We start from the raw sequence: 13,669 nt of genomic DNA, 5'->3' as shown, positions 1-13,669 counted from the left end.
TGAAGCTAGTTCTTGCTGGAGATGGTGCAGAATACAGCCTGGAATACTATCAGGTTCCATGGAAGCTGTGCTCTTTGCCTTGGATAGGGCCTTTAATACTTGATCTACGGAGATGTGAGATGTGGGACAAGTATCAGGGATGTCAACTGGGCCTTTGGGGGTGATAAGGGGGTGAAGTTTGCACTAAACCTATCAGCTAGCAGATTGGCTAAGTCAGCAGGATCAGTGGAAGTAGCACCATTAAGTACTAGTTTGGCACCAACTTGGGCTTTACCATGGAGATTCCTAATGTATCTGAAGAAGGACTTGTGGTTTCTCTTTGTTTTGGAGGCTAGTTTCAATTCATAATTGGCTTTGAAGGTTTTCACTAGTGATCTAATTTGCTTGTTGAGGTGGGGGAGGGAGTTTTTCTAATTTGGAATTTGTTCCTTTTTACCCTTGGACAACAGTTTTTTTCCTTTTGTTGTAAAGCCTGTTGATAGTGGATGCCCACCAGACGGGTTTGTGTTTCCTTAAGGAGCAGATTTTAGTTCTGCTGCATATGGCTGAGTCCATGTAGTTGTACAGGTGCTTGTATACTGCACTGGTGTACTGTTCAGCACAGTTGTCTGCATCATCTGAGGGGGGTGGTGGTGTGAAGCTGCCGATAACCTCCCTTAGGAGGTTGTAGTCAGCTTTTGAGAAGTTTTTTAGCCCGGTTACAGCTGGGGAGGGGTTGGGTGGGATAGAAACTTCAAATGAGACAGACAGATGATCTGATCTCACCAGGGAAGAACATACTATGGGAGTGATGCAGCGGTCACCCATGATGGTGAGAATCAAGTCCAGTATGTTATTTCCCCTTGTGAGGGATGAGACCAGCTGATCTACTGCATTAGAATTGATGAAGTCAAGGAATCATTGGGTGAGTGCATTAGTGCAGGAATAGTTCACCCAGTTTATGGTGGGGTAGTTGAAGTCACCAAGGACTAGGGTGTTAGGGGGCACCTTGATGGAGTCAAGCATGCCTAGGTAGGAGGTGTGGGTGTTCTAAAACATGGAGGGGGTGTATAGCTGGCTATAACTTGGATGGGTGTCTTGCTAAATGTCAGTTGCACCTGGAGTAATTCCAGTGCATCATGCTGGTAAACCAGTCTGGAGGTGTGCCTGTTCTTAATGAAGATAGAGACTCCACCACCCTTAGTCTTTCTGACCTCATTTTGGGGTCAAAAGGTGTGGAACGAGGTATAGCCTGGTAAGGCAGGGGTGCTCTCTGCAGCCCTGAACCAAGTTAACGTGACTGCACAGACATCAGCATCTTCCAGTGTGAGGAGAGCATCCAGTGAGTGCATTTTCAGATTGAGGCTCCTAGCACTGAGCAGCATGACCTTCAATTTGCTATTAGACAGATCTTTTATGTTGGAAGATTTGTCTTTGGGACATAACCTAAAAAAGGCACAATGGGGGGAGGTAAGAGCTTTGGCAAGATCCAGAACCCCAGGGGTGATGTGGGGGCTATCTCTGGCAAAGCATCGAGGCCTGTCAACCATGTCATCCCAGGCAGACAGATACTGGATCCCCTTAGAAAGATACCAGAAACTAAGCCAATTGTTGAAGTCAAACATTTTTTCTTGGTATTGTGGTATCATTAATGAATGCCTGTTTAAAATCTCTGTAATATGTTGGAGCTTTTCTCCAAAGGCCTCCATGGAAAAGAGGTTTGGACAAACCAGTTAAACAAAAGCAAAATTAAAAAAAATAAGTAAATAAAAAAAATAAATACAAAGAAGGTGTGACACAGTAAGAGAAGTATTTGAGATAGTTACATATCCTTGCAAGAATCGTGAAAACATTATAACAACTATTGATGTAACGTTAAGCACATTAATGTAATCTTATCTGTGTGTGTGTGTGTGTGTGTGTGTGTGTGTGTGTGTGTGTGTGTGTGTGTGTGTGTGTGTATATATCTATATATATGTATATATATATATATATATATATATATATATATATATATATATATATATATATATATATATATATATATATGGGTCTACCTGATAACACTGACACGCTAAAACACCAATAACATAATCACCGACACCACAAAACTGAAAGTTCAAAAACACGAAACTTCACATGCCCAACAAACCACAATCTCGAAAATTAACAAACAAAACAAATCCCCTGTCCAAAAAGCGCACATACAACACAAGCACACCAAAAACCTTACAAACCAACACTAAACCTTACATACACAACTATCTATGCACTAACCTTAACCCAAACCCTAACCCTAAGGTCCGCCACTATCGCACACTCACCTGACCCGTGCCCTAACCCTAACTCACTTAACCCACCCCTAACCCTACAGTCTGTCACTATCGCACACTCACCTGACCCGCGCCCTAACCCTAACTCACTTAATCCGTGTGTGTGTGTGTGTGTGTGTGTGTGTGTGTGTGTGTGTGTGTGTGTGTGTGTGTGTGAGTATGTGTTGCCATGTGACCAGCACATGATATATTGCTATTTTGTATTCATTAAACACCTCTACTGAAAAACAAAGGTAGGCAGCAGAGCATGCTAATGAAATCATAACTAGCTGAATTACATGCTAATTTACCAATCCATGATGACGGAGCCATTCAGGAAGCTATAAAGTAATTATGTGCATTTTATGTAGCTCTTTGCCATGAACTGCAAAATGTACTGGAATACAGCCACCATCACACAGAAAGAAAAGCAATGTTAGGAGCTGCTGCTGTTCTGTGGCATGTGTATGTTCAACAGGCTCAATCCTATGCTGCTGCTGATGATAGACCTTGGCCAAGGAGAAAAAGGGTGTTCAGACCCCATTTAACATATCATGTACTACATCATTTTGAAATATTACAGTGATACAAGATTGATAGGGAAACACTGCATGAACTCTGTAGTCTCTGCCACCCAAACCTCAGACCCAGGGGAAATCAAGGAGAACCTACACCAGTGGAAACTAAGGTATATGTAGCATTAAAGATATTAGCTGCTGGTACATTCCTGATACCTACAGGGGATATACTAGGGGTGACACAGGCCTCAGCCTCCAGGATGTTGCACAAATGTCTTAATTCTATGGTAGAACATGCAAGGGAGTAGATCTATTTTCCACACACACCAGAGGACAGACTAAGAACAATGCAGGAATTTATGCTGTAGCACACTTCTCTGAGGTTTTGGGACTATGGATTGCACTCACATTGAAATAAAAGCCCCACTTGGTGAGCAGAAAAGGACATACATCAACAGGAAGGGTCTCCACTCAATTAACTAACAGGTTGTCTGTAACACCCAGGGGGTCATCTTCAGTGTGTGTGCTAGCAACCCAGGTAGTTATCATGACTCACACATATGGTGCAACTCTTAGCTTTACACTAAGTTTTCTAGGGGTGATGTTCCACAAGACCATCTACTGGGTGATGCAGGACACACACACACACTGAAGAAGGATACAATGATACCCACAAAAAAACTAGAAACATCATGTGTCTGGTATGCTGAAGTCATGGTTCTGCTGTCTGGACACATCAGTATGACCCAGGCATCTGCACATAATTTCTCACAGTCTGTGCCATGTTGCACAATATCATCTTGAGGAAACAGCTGCAACAGGGACATCAAGGGCCAGGACCACACATTCCTAGACCACAGGCAAGGCCAGCACCTCTATCATGTACAGACAAGGATTCTGAGAGAGCATCACCAGCTGTAGAGGGAAACAGCAGACAAAGGAGTGAACAGTATGTCCTTGCTCAGACTATGTGGCAAAGGACAGCACACACTTATCATCTAAGAGGCACATGATAGCACATACACTCACTAGTGAAGGAATACACATAACAACTTAAGCACATGCAAATAGTAAAACTGTGCTGACACCAACGTAGTAAGTGTGTATGAGTAAGAAACAGAGAGCATTCAGTAAAGTAAGAAATATCTCAGGGTGACTAACAGGAGATCTATCCCAGTCAATATTATAGTTTGCCCAGCTCGCACGTGTGTGAGTTGGTATGGGCAGTTTTTGTGAAATGTGGGTGTTTGTCATATGAACACAATCGAGCTCTGTGCTAGAACTACATCCTGGCATGTCAGGCAGGTGCACATTATACATGGCAAAGTTTTCAGTTCAATGTCATCACTTCTGACCACATGAACGACCTCTGTCAGTGCCAGGAATTGCACTGCCACTTTCATGTCTCTGGTTCGAAGTGGGGGTGCTACTTGGATGTGAATGATGTCTGCTGGATGAGCTCTCTTCATGACTGTGTCCAGAAACATGACCCCGTAGCCCACCTCATCTTTCTATGGACATCTCAATCTGCCAGAGCAGTGGAAATAGTGCCACTATGGGAGAGGGATCTGCTGCGGCCAAATTGGCTAACACCTGAGTATGTAGCAGCTCTAAGGACACATGGATGTCGACCATCCCCCAACAGATGTTCCATCACAGATACTGCCTGATCCAGTGTGCCACTCATCCTAGCCAAGGAGTCACCCACATAGCAGAAGCAGTCACTCATATCAGAATGCACCATATTTAGGTCTCACACTACCTCTTCTGACGCCCTGGTGAAACTTGCCTGTGCCTATGTGATAATTCTATACTTACGTCTATTGGGACATAATGACACACCAGCATCAAAAGTAGGGTGTCAGTAGGCCTCTTCTGAACACTTCTAGCAACCCTCCTGTGAGGTACCATGCCCTCATGATGGCTACGGGCAGACTCAACCAGCTCTGCAGCTGGAGTAACCAAACTATCTTGATCAACCATATCACCCTCAACCTGTCATATATCTGAGAGATCAGTGGAATGGGTGTATCGAGCATAGTAGCTGTGTCCAAAATAAGCCCAATGGATGTGTTTGCCATAACCTCATTGTTAGACTGAGCCTCTGCAACCCCCTGACTGCAACACTATATCACCACCCTCATCAACAGAGGCTACCAATACTCTGCAGTGGTCAGTGACACCTGTGAAATGAGTGGCAAACACAAGAAGGAGAGAAATAACGATTAGAACTGATCCAAACTGTGTTCTAAACACTCATATAAAAGAATTCCATATGCTAAAGGAACATAATACTTACTCTCTCCTCAGACTTGCATCTAAGTAATGGTTATTATTAATCAAAGAAAGTCTGTGCTTAACATGCGGGTAGTCTTTCAGGTGGTAATTCTGATGTCCCTGGTAATAGAGGATGGCAGTGGAAAGAAGGCTAATAAGCATCACAATGCAAATGTTACAAGGACAAGAGAATAAAGCTCTGCTGATCTTCCCCTTAAGTAATTTCTCAGAATCAAGCAGACTGACCATTTCTCTCCCTCAACACAATCTCTGTTGGACTGTGTCTCTTCTAAGCCACACATCTCAATGTTTCCAGATATATCACAAGTATACAAGTATTATCACATAAAAGTACCTGGAATGACAGTAAATGCCTTATATATAGCATACCTGAAATATGTCTTTGAGACATGCTTGACCTGTTATCCACATCAGCACCAACATGAAGGAGGCTCTATGACCTCTCTGCTGAGCTGTTGGATCTCTGGTTGTGGACAGGAACTGTTCACGTTCAGTGAGTGGTGGTTTGGTAGCAGGGCCACCCCCTGTAGCCATCTGTTCTCATGCTACTGCAGCAGCCCTCATGCAGGCCACTGTAATCATATCAATGACACAGTGCTGCACCTGATTATAGTTTCTGGCATGGTCATGCACTGCATTTATGACAGCAACCACCTGCTGCCATATGCTTTTTCTGGCAAATATATCACCTCTGCCCATGTCAAGCAGGAAGGCTCCATCACAGAGTAAGGCTTTGATGATGACCTCATTCCCTGCATCACTGAATGGTGGCTTGCGTGGGCAGATGGTCTGGGTGCCATAATCCTGTATGACATGAAACAGAAAAAAGACAAAACATATTTGCAGCACATAGAGAAGCTATTATCCTCAAATAAAATCTGTGCACCTATCCTCAACCCAAAACAGATGAACAAACAATGCTTATTTCAGACTACACACAAGTTAAGACAGCCCTCCCAACCCCCCCCACCCAAAAAAGGAAAAATTCATTCATTCTGTTAACATTTCTGTAATGAGGACAGCAGCTGTGTAACTGACTACTGGATGGCAGTCTTATCAATAAACAGGCAAAAATTCAAAGTAGAAATGCCAAAACAATTTCCTTGGTCTGTCCTCTGTTGTAGAGGTCACCACGGGACATCAGAGTAGCCTAACACCTCTGTTAGCTACACATGCACAGCCGCTTTAGGTTGATAATAAACACAATACATTTGTCTGCAGTAATCGGTGAAATTCCAAGAGCAAATGGTAGCACAATACTGTGATGTAACCATACCATTCGTTAACAGACTTTGAAAGTACAGCAAGAACTGATATACCTACAGTATATGGACAGTGAATGAAAAAATGCATTCAGATAAAGACATTTTTTCTATTCCATATTGAAATACATTCCAAATATGAAATGTAAGCAGTTTATAAAGAGGACAAAGTACCTTATGAAATAATGTAGTAATTTGTAGAAACACCTTCTTCAAGTAAATTTATCTCACTTTGCCTTTACCTAGTGTCCTGATCACTGTTTCTGGTGATGTATGACTGCCACTTTTGTTTTTTCACTTGTTATTTCACAGAATTTGCATTGATTGAAGGTGCATAAGCCTTGCAACTACCAAGGAACTGTAATTTACAGAAGTGAACTGCATAAAAGTGTCAGTAACAGACAAAATGAGACATCTCTAAGACACCGGATCCCTTCAGTTCCTAAGGATTCCCCTTTCCTATTAATGTGCATAACCCTTGTAACTGCCAAGGAACCGTAACTTACAGAACTGAACTGCATAAAAGTGGCAGTATCAGATGCAAAGAGACATCTCTAAGGCACCAGATCCCTTTGGTTCCTAATAGTCCTCTTTCCTATTAATGTATGTTGCATTTTTAGCTATTGAACTGTACTAAAACTGCTATCTAAAAGCGTTTTCCCGTACATCACCAAAACATGCTTTTATTTCTTTCCTTCCCCATCCATTTTCATTCTTGTCTCTAATGTACTCTGTATGGTTAAGAGGTATTATTTTTCCATTCTTCAGGGAAATGCTCCTTGATTGCTCTATCTTGCACTCTCTCCCTTAAATTTAGCAGTTCAGCAGCCCTATTTTTTACTTTTATATACTTAGTCCCATACAAATTTTTTGCAACAGACACCCTGCAAACTTGTAATTAGCACTGCTCCAGTACATATAATTTGCATTAGCCCTATTACCCTTACTCCTGTTACTTTTTTGTCTCTTATTTGTGTTTTACTCAACTACTTACATAGCATTTTTAGTCGCATTTAAGGATTAGCAACATAGGACTTATCTATTCTGTAATCCCTTTCCCATAAATTATTTTATACTGCCTTATAAAAAAATTAGCTATTGATTGAGCTGCCTTTTACTTACTGATTATTTTTTGTTTTAAGTCAGATAGCTCCTATCAGGTCCACTTCAATTCTGTGTTTTTCTTTTTTTGACCTTATATGTACTCCCAGCTCAGCTCATACAGGTCTACCATCCCTTCCCTTCCTCACATGATGCCTTGACCCACTTAAAGCTCTGTGTTTGGCATTTGGTGCAATCTTTTCCTTACTCTGCCTTTACATAGTCTCCCGGTCACTGTTTCTGGTAATGTACGACTGCCACATTTGTTTTTTATTTAATGGAATTTGCATAAATTTGAAGGTGCAATTTAAAATTGCAGTCTCACATTTCTCTCATGCAGTCTCAGTCTAAATATATATTGCAATATTAGCCTCTTTTGCTCTGTGATGACTCCTTAATAGTACCTATTAGAACACTTGGAAATATTTCAAAAGGATATGTTTGAATACATCTGTTTGCATGCAATAAATGGATAATTTCGCCTGTAATAGCAATTGAGAGCATTGTAGATTGTAGTTATTAAGTTATTAACCACTATAATTTATGTACTTGTTTATGAAACTAAGAAAGGAGGGCAAAGCAAACCAGTTAATATTGTTATGAGCAGACATTCCTGTTGTAATTGAATAAGATGTGGTGAACTTCTTCTTTATATATGTTTGTAAATATAGCAGAGACTGATGATATATTATGTTAGTACTTGTCTGATTTTGCTGTTTTACCTTGATTTGTTTGTGGTTTGGAACTTACTTCTGCATATACACTCTTTATCTTCTAACTCAACTCTATTCTATTTCAACTTATAACCACCTATTCCTTTCCCAACCTTCTTTACTTCTTTAACATCCTTTGGAATGTATTATGGATGGTGCAGTGCTTCAGCAGTGGTTCGATTCTCAGCTGGGGTGCCTTCTGTATGGAGTCTCCATGTCCTCCCTGTATTCGTGTGGGTTTCCTCTGGATGCTCTGGTTTCTTCCCACATTACAAAGACATGCATCTGGAGAGTTTCTCCATGGGCCACTGCTAAAAACTGGCTCGTTCCAAGTCGGACTTTCCCAGTAAACAAATGTAAAATAAATTAAATATACTGCTAACAACTACTCCCATACTGTAATACTCCTACCTTATTGTCATTGCTTGTTTTCAGTCTATTTATATGGCATCTTTAGTCTTTTTTTCATCTATCTTACCTTTCCTTTCTCTCCTCCTTTATTCCTAGGTGCATGCGCCTTGTAACTGCCAAGGAACTGTAACTTACAGAGCTGAACTGCAGAACTAAGAAAGGAATGCAAAGCTCGCCAGTTAATATTGTCACGAGCAGATGCTCCTGTTTTAATTGTATATGATGAGGTGAACTTGTCCTCTTTGCATGTTTGCAGATATACGAGAGGCTAATGATATATTATGCAATTGTCTGATTTTGCTGTTTTACCTTGATTTGTTTGTGGTTCAGAACTTCCTTCGCCATTTGCACTCTTTTGAACTGAACTCTATTCTACTCCCACTGATAACCACCTTTTCCTTTTCCCAGCCTCCTTCCCTTCTTTCACCCCTTTGAAATTTATTAAATATAGTGTATCTTTAGTCTTTTTTTTTTTCATCTATCTTACCTCTCCTTTCTCCCCTTGTTTATTCCTAGGTGCATAAGCCTTATAACACCCAAGGAACCATAACTTACAGAAATAACTGCATTAAAGTGTGAGTACCAGATGCAAAGAGACATCTGTAAGACACTGGATCCCTTTTGTTCCTAATAGTCCGCTTTCCTATTATTGTATGTTGTATTTTAGCTATTGAATTGTACTAAAACTGCCATCTAAAAGTGGTTCCTCTTACAACACTGAAGCATGCTTTTATTTCATCCATTCCCATCATTTTTCTTCTTGCCTCTAACCTACTCTGTATGGTTAAGAGGTATTATTTTTCCATTCCTTAGGGAAATACTCCTTGTTTGTTCTATCTAGCACCCCCACTCTTAAATTAGCAGTCCAGCAGCCCTCTTTTTTAAATTTTATGTACTTAGTCCTATCTAATTTTTGTTGTACTGGACACCCTGCATACTCGTAATTAGCATTATTCCAGTACATCTAATTCATATTAGTCCTATTACCCATACTGTTGCTATCTTCTTCTCTCTTGAATTTTACCCAACTACTTACTTAGCATTTTTTAGTTGCATTTAAAGATTAGCGACACAGAATTTCCCTATCCTGTAATCCCTCTTTTTGTACTGATTTATACAAAAATTAGCTCTTGATCAAGCTGCCTTTTTCTTACTGATTGCTTTTTGCTTTAAGTCAGACAGCTCTGATCAGGTCCAATCCTCTCCATTTGGACTCACTCCACTCCCCTACCCTACCCCCAAGTCCCACCTACCTCCACTTCAAATGCATTTATACTTAACTCCTCCCACTCCAACACTCCCATGAATGGCACATAGTCTCACACTGAATATGCTACCTTGGCCACTTTGCCTCAATTCTAAATCAATCTGTCCTACACACCCCCCTCCTCTTTTACTAATTACACTCCTACCAGATCTCTTCTTCTCTTATCCTCTCACTCCTACTAGCTTCTGTTAAAATGGTTTACCCCAAACCCACCATACTCTGCCTCCTATACCTTACACTAACTCTCTTACTTCTAACATCTTCTTAATCACTGTCGATATCCAAATCCTACCCTCACCCCCCCCCCCCCATGAAGGAAACCACAGTGAAGAAATTCTCCAAAGCCAATTTTGAGCTTCTAAAGACAGAAGTAACAAACTTCACATCATCCATGTAAATGGGGAATGGGTGTATGGCTGCTGAATCATACACCAAGACACTGTATGAGCATTTGCGGAAGTGCATGGATCGGGCCATACCAAACAGAACCAAGATGCTGCCCTCCAAAAAAAAGGAAGCCAATCTGGTGGTCCCCTGCCATTAACCAACTCTACAACAGAAGGAAAAAACTTTGCAGAAAAGGTAAAGTCCTAAGACCAGAAAAATTCCCTTGTAAATCTCAGCAAAAAAACTGAGATCCCTCATCAAATCATCCAAAGCTAGTTAAGAAAACAAAATTGCTACAGCTACTAAAGATAACCACAAAGCATTCTTTAGTTATGTCAAGAATCTGCATAACAATATGCAGATGTGCTCTGAGCTACTGCACAATGGCACCACTTATACTGAAGCAACTGATATTGCCAATATCTTGGCCGACAGGTTTAGTGCAAACCTTAACCCCCCTTCACCCCCTAAAGTGCCCATCCCAATACCTGAGGAATGCCAAATCCCTAATATCATGGCTGCAAAGGTGGAAACTGCACTATCCAAAGCCAAAAATACAGCTTCCATGGGACCTGATAATATACCTGGCTGTGTTCTACATGAATTACAAAGGGAACTGGCACCACACTTGAGTGCCTTGTTCAACCACAGCCTCACTTCAGGCTTTGTTCCTACCAATTGGCACACTGCTACAGTCATTCCAGTCCACAAAGGGGGAGTGACTACTGACCCTGGAAACTACCGCCCCATCAGCCTGATGAGCCTGATCTGTAATGCCATGGGGCGCATCATTATGGGCCTTATAAATAATATATAGGGAACCTTCAAACCCCGGACCCCAGGCAGTTTGGGTTTGTGAAGGGCAAATCATGTCTGCTCAACCTGATAGACTTCTTTGAATCTGCCACTAGAGCAGTGGATGAAGGTAAAGTAGTCCATACAGCCTACCTCGATCTAGCCAAGGCCTTTGACACCATCCCCACTCAGGGATCATTGATAGACTCACTAACCTATGCATTAACCCCTACGTCATAAGATGGGTTGTCAACTGGCTCCTGGACAGAACCCACAAGGTGAAAGTAGCGGACTCCAAATCTGACTACCAGGCAGTTACAAGTGGAGTCCCACAGGAATCTTTTCTGGCTCCTCTCCTGTTTGGCATCTACTTCTCTGAAGTTCAGGCCAACACAAGGGGGCTCTGGTTAACCAAATTTATGGATGACTGCAAACTGGGAGCTGTTATTGATTCTCAAGCTGATGTAGACATCCTATAAAATGCCTCACAGAGGTCAACGACTGGTGCCTGAACCATGGCCTTAAGCTCAATGCTAAAAAGTGCATTGTCATTCCTTTTGGGAAAAATACAGTGCCCATGAACTACCACATTGACGGTAGCCCACTTTACTCCCAAGGTGTGATGAGAGATCTAGGGACACAGGTAGCAACCACTCCTTCGACAACCATGTTGCCATTGTTGTTAGAAAGTCCTTCTACGTGGCACATCTCATTACAAAAGGTTTCTCAATCCCGGAAGAATGAAGTCATAATCCCTCTCTACTCATCCCTCATTAGACCCATTATAGAGTACAATGCCCCATTTGGCATGTACCTCACTAGACACCTACAACAACTGGAGAGGCCACAGAAAATCCTCACAAAGAGGATCCTAGGGCTCAAACACATCCCCTACACAGAAAGACTCAAAAACCTCCAGCTTTACTCCATCTTATATCACGTACCTAGAGGTGATCTCTGCTTAACATACAAATCCATGTCTGACCCAGTGTTGCTAAACATGCTTCATCTGTAAAAGTCTCAATCCATCTGCACCACATGCTCCAAAGACCTCAACCTCATCACCACAATAAACAGAACCTGCTGGAGGGACAAGTTCCTAACCTAGAGACTTTCTATACTCTGGTATGAACTCCCCATTCATGTCAAGCAGACCAACTCACTAGCCCTTTTCAAGAAAAATCTTGACAAGTGGATGGGTAACAGGAAATTCACCCCAGGGATTACTTCAACAGCCTTGTTCGATAGGGGCACAAGGAACTAACGTCCGGCAACAGGATGACTGGAAGTAGTCTTGGGCTAGGCTTGTACTGGCTCCAGGGCCATTAGCCTCGTACTCACCTATGAACCTATGAAGACATTGCACTTCAATCAAATCCAATAAAATAAATATAACCGAAAAATGCACATCATTCAACACAAACTGAAATGTAAACAAAGAGGTGCTCTAACGTATCAGCCAAGCTACTTGAGTCACACAGCCTTCATTTTATGAAATATAACATTTTACAGCCCTGTCTTAATTCTAAACTTTCATTTCTCTCAAAGCTAAAATTAATATTAAAACCTACTCACATTAACCAATATCTCTCCCACTTCTCCAATTTATCCCAATGTGTGGACATCCACCCTAACCCAGGACCTACTTCAACTTCTGTTTCTTATCAGATACCTTCCTATAATACTCTATTTCTATTTACACTAAATCTATGCAGTATTTGTAACAAAGTAAAAGACTTCAATGCATGGGTATCACAACACTCTCTGAACATACTTACAGTCACAGAGACATGGCTAAAGCCAAGCATACAATACACCAAACATAATATGATCCGATAGGATTCAAAAAAAAAAAAAAAAGCTTGGGGGTAGCTTTACCCTATCTTAACTCATATAAAATAACATCCTCCTGTAAGGCCATTCCAAAATTCAGTAATGCTGGAATCCTCATAGCCTTCTTAAAAATTAATAAAATTAAATAAAACTAAACAATTATGCATTACAGTCTTGTACATCCCTCTCCTCGGTCACAACATTCCTATACTAGAATACATCCTATCCTGGCTGTCATAAAATATATCCAACAAAACATTCATCACAGGTGATGTTAATGTCAACTGGCAAAACTTAATCTCTGACTTCCCAGTCAATAGTATAAATCTTTTGAGATACACACAACTTATTACAACTCCAACTAGAATTCAGAGAAGCAACAGACTAGGATTTATTCTAGACTGGATCTTAGTAACAGATCCCAATAGATATTGTAGCACTGGTACTCTACCAGATATATTAAGTGACCACATACCCACATATACTTACAGGACAACCACCCAACAACCCCAAGGTTATAATTATAAAACTTTCCATAACTTAACTAACTTTAACCAGAAATGTTTTATTACTATACTAAAATCCTTAAACTGGTCCATGCTGAAAACTCTACCCTGAGATGCTGCAGTCAGCCACTTTAACATACTATTTTTAACACCTTTACCAGCCTATCTCCACTTCAAACAAATATCAGTCATGCATCTTGGCTAACTAAGCCAACATAAAAGTTACTAGTAATCAGAAACAAAGCTTGGAAGGAATGGCAGAACAAAAATGATTTGCATCTACAAAA

The sequence above is a fragment of the Protopterus annectens genome, chromosome 6.part0 (genome assembly GCF_019279795.1).
Source record: "Protopterus annectens isolate FY-2018-M chromosome 6.part0, PAN1.0, whole genome shotgun sequence".
NCBI classification, from domain to species: Eukaryota; Metazoa; Chordata; order Ceratodontiformes; family Protopteridae; genus Protopterus; species Protopterus annectens.
This window is presented reverse-complemented; position numbering follows the sequence as displayed.